This window comes from Globicephala melas, chromosome 19, assembly GCF_963455315.2.
Source record: "Globicephala melas chromosome 19, mGloMel1.2, whole genome shotgun sequence".
Taxonomy (NCBI): Eukaryota; Metazoa; Chordata; class Mammalia; order Artiodactyla; family Delphinidae; genus Globicephala; species Globicephala melas.
The window spans coordinates 44,274,709-44,282,741 of NC_083332.1; positions in this window are offsets into that span (position 1 = coordinate 44,274,709).

Sequence of the window (8,033 nt, forward strand, 5' to 3'; positions counted from 1 at the left end):
CCCAAGCGGAGTGAAGCCCCCGGGGCGGGAGTAGTACTCCAAGCGCTGGGTAGGCCCGATTCCTGTGTGACCTCGGGTGGTGAGCCGCCCTCTCTGAGCCTTAGTTGCAGTACTTGTAAAATGGGGAAATGTGCTTCCACCTCTTGGGGCTGCTTGAGGGCCGTGAGATGGGGTACGGGGTGCATTGGCCCTGCGCTTTGTGCCTAGTGAGCGCTCAGTGACATTTCTGTGATTCAGGGACGGGGAAGGATAGGGAGGAGCGCAAAGGTCATTTCGGTCCTGCCCAGGGCCTCCCACCATTCCTGAGTACCCCCTCCCCATTTTCATCATCTCTCTCTTCCACCTCTCTCCTCCGCAACCTTGGAAACGGAAACCCAGGAAAGTCCCCTCCCTTCCCCCACCCTCCATGTCTCCCTGTTGGAGGTTGCTGGGGATTCCTGCCCCTTCAGTAGAGGCTGCTTCCTCCTCGGTAGGAAGGACACCCATCCCCCTTGCCCAGACCCGTTTGCCTCTTTGGACGCTGCATTGGATTCTTTAGCCAAGTTCTTTCATCTCAGTTTTATCTTTTGCTGTCTCACCTCTTAGGGATTCCTTTACCCAAGCCATTTACTTCTTTGCTCTTAAATTTTCTTTCACTTTCTACTCCACTGCTTCAGATAACGTATCCAGTTGGCTTTACTTTAACATCTTTATCTTTCTAGGCCATTCTTTTAGCTATTTGTTTCTCTATCAGAAAAGCCCAGAGGCCACCTCACACCTCTGTCTCCATTTTTTTTCCTCCCTTTTATAACTCAGAGGGCTTTAGAATATCAGAATTAGTGGTATCTTTCCAACCTACCTCAGACTCTGCACCCTCTGACCTCCAAACTCTGGAGCAGAATAAGGGATCAGAGTCGCTGGGCCCTGCAGGAAGACCTCGGAGCTGACCCCTATTCTTTCCCCTACCCCACAGTCATCCTGGCCAGGGTCTGTTGCTTTGTCCTGTCCTTCATGCCACCTTCACCTGCCCACAGTAGCAGCCTTCCAATGGACTCCCTGCTCCTGGCAGAGCCACCTCTTCTGAAGAAAAAGCCCAAGCTCTTCTCTTGGTCCACAAGGCCCTGCTCCCTCTGGCCCCTCCAACCTCTCCAGCTGCATCTCTCCCTATCCTCCTCCCCAGCCTCAGCCTTTCTGGCTGAGCATCACGGAAGACCAGATGCTCAGATGCTTTGGCTTCTTTCACTTCCCCAAACTCAAGGAGTTTCTGTGCAGCACTTGCACCTGGCAGAATGCCTTTCAACCCTCTGCCCCCACCCTCATTTACCAAACTCCTCTGTATGGAGGAGGCCTCAGCTTGGAGTTCCACTTCCCCAGAAGACTTCTCTGAAACACACCCCACCTCCCCCCTACCCCGCTTCACCCTCCCCTGGATTGTGTTCCCCTGGGGCACTTTCCCTTCATAGGATCCACTGCAGGGAGAAACGTGTTGGTGGAGATCTTTAATATTTTTCATGCCCACTAGACTGTGGATTTCACAATGTCAGGACCATTTTGGTCTCATTACCTTGGTATCTTCAGTCCTGGTCCCAACACATTTTTTGACTAAAGAATGAACAGGTGCCCCCTCCTTGGTCTTCCCTGATGCTCTGCAAAGGTTCCCCATAGTTCTTACCTGGCCTCTCTCCTCAGGGGTGGGGTCAGGTGCTGTGTGGAAGACAGGCCACTACAGCACAACTGAAACCTTAGACTCTGGGGGACTCTGTAGCTAGGATACAACTTCTCCCATACTATTGACTGGTCAAATAGCCTGTACCATTTAGAAGAACAGACATTTCAAAAGAAAACATCTATCAGGAAAATGATTAGAATACATGGATGAAAAATTCAAAATTAGCCTAATAAACATATTACAAAAGATAAGGGAGAATATTAGCAATATGAAACATGAAAATATAAAAAAGAACAAGCAGAAATATAAGATAGAGAAAAATATAATTATTCCAGTGATCTATGGCTTCATAACAAATTACCCCAAAACAGTGGCTTAAAGCAACAATCAACAAAAATATTTATTTGCTCACAAATCAGTAAGTTGAGTAAGCTCATCTCTATTCCACATGGCATCACTTAGGACTGGAGGATTCACTTTCAAGATGATTCATGGGAATTCCCTTGCCGTTGAGTGGTTAGGACTCCTGCTTCCACTGCCAGGGACCTGGGTTCAGTCCCTGGTCCAGGAACTAAGATCTCACAAGCCGCGGGGCGTGACCAAAAAAAAAAAAAAAAAAGATGATTCATTTACATTACCAGCAAATTGTTATTGGCTAAGGGCTCAGTGGGGCTGTGGACCAGGGGCTGGGTCCTCTGCATGTGGACCTCTCCCTGGGCTGCTTGGCTTCCTTATAGTATAGTGGCTACAGTCCATGAGTAAGCATCCCAAGAAGCAGGACAGTTCTCTGGGTCTACGCCTGGAAATGGGCACAGCATCACTTCTGCCATATTTCACTGGTCAAGCAGTTACAAAGCCCAGATTCAAGGGGTGGGCAGACATGGAACCCATCTTTGGATGGGAGAAGCACATGGGACCATATATTAAAATTACCACAATAATTGAAACAACACAATAGGTGATCTAATACCATAAAGTTATAATCGAGAATGAATCAATAAATTGGAAAGACCAAGTTAAGGAATTCTCCCAAAAGAAGAAATAAAAAACAAAGAAAGAGAAAACAGAAAAGAGATATGGGAGGATAGAAAAACAAGTTCTAATATCTGCACAATAGGAATTCCAGGAAAAGAGTAAAATAAAAATGGAGAAAAAGTACAACATGAATGAACCTTGACAACATTATGCTAACTGTAGGAAGCCAGATACAAAGGTCACCTATTATATGATTCCATTTGTAAGAAATATCCAGGATAGGGAAATCCATAGAGACAGAAAGCAGATTGGTGGTTAGGGGGAAAGAGAAGGATGGGGAGCAACTGCTTAATGGGTAGAGGGTCTCCTTTTAGGGTGACTGAAATATTTTGGAACTAGATAGAAGTGGCGGTTGTTCAACATTGTGAATGTACTAAATGCCACTGAATTATTCACTTTAAAATGGTTAATTTTATGGTATGTGAATTTCACTTCAGTAAAAATAAATTGCTAGAACTATAGGGAGAAACTGATACACACACCATCACAGTGGAAGATTTCACCACAACTGTCATGCTTACAAATAGGTCAAAAAAATCACAAAAAAAACCAAGCAAGATATAAAAGATTTTAATAACATAATTAATGACAGTGACCTAATGGACATGTATATAGTTCTACATACAACAGTTGGAAAATTCCTTCTTTTGGTCAAGTATACTTGGAACATTTATAAAAATCGATTATTGGTTGTGAGGAATACCTCAACAGAACTTCTGCTTCCAATGACGACTGTGTAACAGCGGCCAAATATTCACACACCATAATAATATACAGTATATAGTTCACAAAATGAACACACCAGGTAACCAGCACCCAGATCAAGAAAGAGCACTTTACCAACAATCCTGAGGCCCTTCCTCATGCCCCCTTCCAGTCATTACCTCCCCTGAGGATACCCTTAAACAGACTTTTAACATCATAGATCAGTTTTGCTTGTTTTTGTACTTTATAGAAATGGAATAATATGATAGGTATTATTTTATATCTTGCTTCTTTCACTCAAGATTATTTTGTAAGATTCTCACAAGTTGTGGCGTGTGACTGTAATTTGTTCTTTTTCATTGCTCTGTACTCTTCCATGGAGTTAATATAGCACCATTGATTTCTCTATTGTTAGGTTATTTTCAATTTGAAATTATTAAAAATAGCTCTTCTATAAATATATTTGTTCATGTCTTTCAGTGCACATGTGTGCAGGCATTTCTGTTGGGTCTTTATTTTTAATTTAATTAATTAATTAATTAACTTATTTATTTATGCAGGCTATGCCAGATTATCGTTGCAGCATGCAGGCTCTTAGCTGTGGCATGCGAACTCAGTTGTGGCATGCATGTAGGATCCAGTTCCCCAACCAGGGATTGAACCTGGGCCCCCTGCATTGGGAGCGCAGAGTCTTACCCACTGAATCACCAGGGAAGTTCCTCTGCTGGGTCTTTAGGGAAAAAAAAATTTAAATCCTTGGGTATATGTGTATTTAACTTTAGTAAATAAAGTCAAACTCTTTTTCAATGCAGTTTTTATCAGTTTACACTGCCACCAGCAGGGTATGAGAGAATACCTGCTGCTCCACACCCTTACAAACGCTTGGTATTGTTCATCTGTTGAATTTTAGTTATCCTTTTTTGTGAGTTTTATTTTGCATGTCCTTAGGGACTAGTAAGGTTGACTACCTTTTCATTTTCTTTTTTTAGTATTTATTTATTTATTTGTCCACGCTGGGTCTCCTTTTTAACATCTTTTTTTCAATTTTATTTTATTTATTTTTATACGTAGGTTACTTGTTATCTATGTTATACATATTAGTGTATATATGTCAATCCCAATCTCCCAATTCATCCCACCACCACCATCCCCCCTGCCACTTTTCCCCCTTGGTGTCCATACGTTTGTTCTCTACATCTGTGTCTCTATTTCTGCCCTGCACACCGGATCATCTGTACCATTTTTCTAGCTTCCACATATATGTGTTAATATATGATATTTGTTTTTCTCTTTCTGACTTACTTCACTCTGTATGACAGTCTCTAGATCCATCCATGACTCTACAAATGACCCAATTTCATTCCTTTTTATGGCTGAGTAATATTCCATTGTATCTATGTACCACATCTTCTTTATCCATTCATCTGTTGATGGGCATTTAGGTTGCTTCCATGACCTGGCTATTGTAAATAGTGTTGTAATGAACATTGGGGTGCATGTGTCTTTTTTTTTTTCCTTTAACATCTTTATTGGAGTATAATTGCTTTACAATGGTGTGTTAGTTTCTGCTGTATAACAAAGTGAATCAGCTATATGTATACATATATCCCCATATCTCCTCCCTCTTGTGTCTCCCTCCCACCCTCCCTATCCCACCCCTCTAGGTGGTCACAAAGCACCGAGCTAATATCTCTGTGCTATGCAACTGCTTCCCACTAGCTAGCTATTTTACATTTGGTATTGTATATATGTCAATGCTACTCTCTTACTTCGTCCCAGCTTACCCTTCCCCCTCCCCGTGTCCTCAAGTCCATTCTCTATGTCTGCGTCTTTATTCCTGTCCTGCCCCTAGGTTCATCAGAACCATTTTTTTAGATTCCATATATATGTGTTAGCATACGGTATTTGTTTTTCTCTTGCTGACTTACTTCACTCTGTATGACAGACTCTAGGTCCATCCACCTCATTACAAATAACTCAATTTTGTTCCTTTTTATGGCTGAGTAATATTCCATTGTATATATGCGCCACATCTTTAGCCATTCATCTGTCGATGGACACTTAGGTTGCTTCTATGTCCTGGCTATGGTAAATAGTGTTGCAATGAACACTGGGGTGAATGTGTCTTTTTGAATTATGGTTTTCTCAGGGTATATGCCCAGTAGTGGAATTGCTGGGTCATATGGTAGTTCTAGTTTTAGTTTTTTAAGGAACCTCCATACTGTTCTCCATAGTGGCTGTATCAATTTACATTCCCACCAACAGTGCAAGACGGTTCCCTTTTCTCCACACCCTCTCCAGCATTTGTTGTTTGTAGATTTTCTGATGATGCCCATTCTGACTGGTGTGAGGTGATACCTCATTGTAGTTTTGATTTGCATTTCTCTAATAATTAGTGATGTTGAGCAGCTTTTCATGTGCTTCTTGGCCATCTGTATGTCTTGCAGAAATGTCTATTTAGGTCTTCTGCCCATTTTTTGATTGGCGTGTTTGTTTCTTTAATATTGAGCTGCATGAGCTGTTTATATATTTTAGAGATTAATCCTTTGTCCATTGATTCGTTTGCAAATATTTTCTCCCATTCTGAGGGTTGTCTTTTCATCTTGTTTATAGTTTCCTTTGCTGTGCAAAAGCTTTGAAGTTTCATTAGGTCCCATTTGTTTATTTTTGTTTTTGTTTCCATTGCTCAAGGAAGTGGTTCAAAAAAGATCTTGCTGTGATTTATGTCAAAGAGTGTTTTTCCTGTGTTTTCCTCTAAGAGTTTTATAGTGCCCGGTCTCACATTTAGGTCTTTAATCCATTTTGAGTTTATTTTTGTGTATGGTGTTAGTGTTCATAATTTCATTCTTTTACATGTAGCTGTCCAGTTTTCCCAGCATCACTTATTGAAGAGCGTGCTGGGTCTTAGTTGCGGCACTCGCGATCTTCATTGCTGGTGCAGGATCTTCGTTGCGGCATGTGTAATCTTTTAAGCTGTGGCAAGTGAACTCTTAGTTGCAGCATGTGCGATCTAGTTCCCTGACCAGGAATCAAAGCCGGGCCCCCTGCATTGGGAGCGCTGAGTCTTAGCCACTGGACCACCAGGGAAGTCCCTTTCTAAGAGTTTTGTACTTTTATCTTTTGCATTTGGATCAATAACATATTCAAATAATTTTATTTTGTATGTTTTATTCTATATGGTGTGAACTAGGGGTCAATATTCTTTTTTTTTTTCACAAATGGATATCCAGTTTTTCCAGTTTGTCCTTATGGGTTCATTCAGCTTCTCCTCCACCTCACATCCAGCTCTCCTTTTTAACTCTGGCCCAGCTTACCTGTACAGATTTAATACCCAACACCAGATCAAGCAGCCTTTTCCATTGTCTCCTATATGTGCATAAAGTCTAATCCCTATAATAAATCTCTTATTTTATATCATTCACTGTGGATCTACTTATCTGATCAAATATTTACTGATATGATGCTCTTAAAGTGGGAAAACTCACTCTATTTGATGTCAAGACTTGTTTTAAAGTTGCCGAGATGGGACTTCCCTGGTGGCTCAGTGGTTAAGAATCTGCCTACCAATGCAGGGGACACTGAGCTCCGGTCCGGGAAGATCCCACATGCTGCGGAGCAGCTAAGCCCGTGCGCTACAACTACTGAGCCTGCGCTCTACAGCCCGCGAGCCACAACTACTGAGTCCGTGTGCCACAACTACTGAAGCCCACGAGCCTAGAGCCCATGCTCTGCAACAAGAGAAGCCACCGCAATGAGAAGCCTGCGCACCGCAACGAAGAGTAGCCCCCGCTCGCCGCAACTAGAGAAAGCCTGCACACAGCAACGAAGACCCAATGCAGCCAAAAATAAATTAATTAGAAAAAATAAAGTTGCCATGATTAAAACTTTATAGTATTGATAATACAATAAACAAATAGCCCAAATAAATGGAACAGAATTCAAAGACAGACCCACATATATACGGACACAATTTATGTCATATGTGGCACTGTATGTAATTTCGAGTTCCCATGGAAGGAACTTCGATCTGGCTCTGGCCCACCCTTGTGGATTGGGAGAGGAAAGTGGTCCGAGATGGAAGGCCTGTAGTAGGTTGAGCAGATGGCACTATGTTCCTTTATTTTTTTCTTTCCAAGACCTGATTTCTCCACCTCCATTGAAAAATCAGTTTAAGAAAAAAAAGAGGACCCTACCTGAAAAATCTAAAAGCTTTTCACGCTTCCTCTCTTGATACTTCCAAACAAGTTAGTTTATGCTACAAAAGGTATCACCCTTTAAAAACAAACAAACAAAAACAAAAAAAATTTTTAAACCTTTCAGAGAGAGATTGGGAACTACCACTGTCACACTCCATGATGGGATCAACTCTGCTCTTGATTCCTTAGTGCTCTTCTGTGGGCTCAGGCTTTTAGAATAATAAGGTAAGATGCCTCTGCCTTTCCTGAGAAAGACAAAGCTGGAGGCTAATGGGAACCACCCATCTTGAGCAGCTGGGGCTAGAACATAAGACGGCTCACCAACCAAGAGCCCACCAGACCCAACCCCCCTGCCTGTGAAGAAGGAAGGACGTTCACACCTGGCTCTGTACCCAAAATATTTATTCTCAGCATACCTATGTTTGTGCCTGGACCACTAGGAGGGGAAC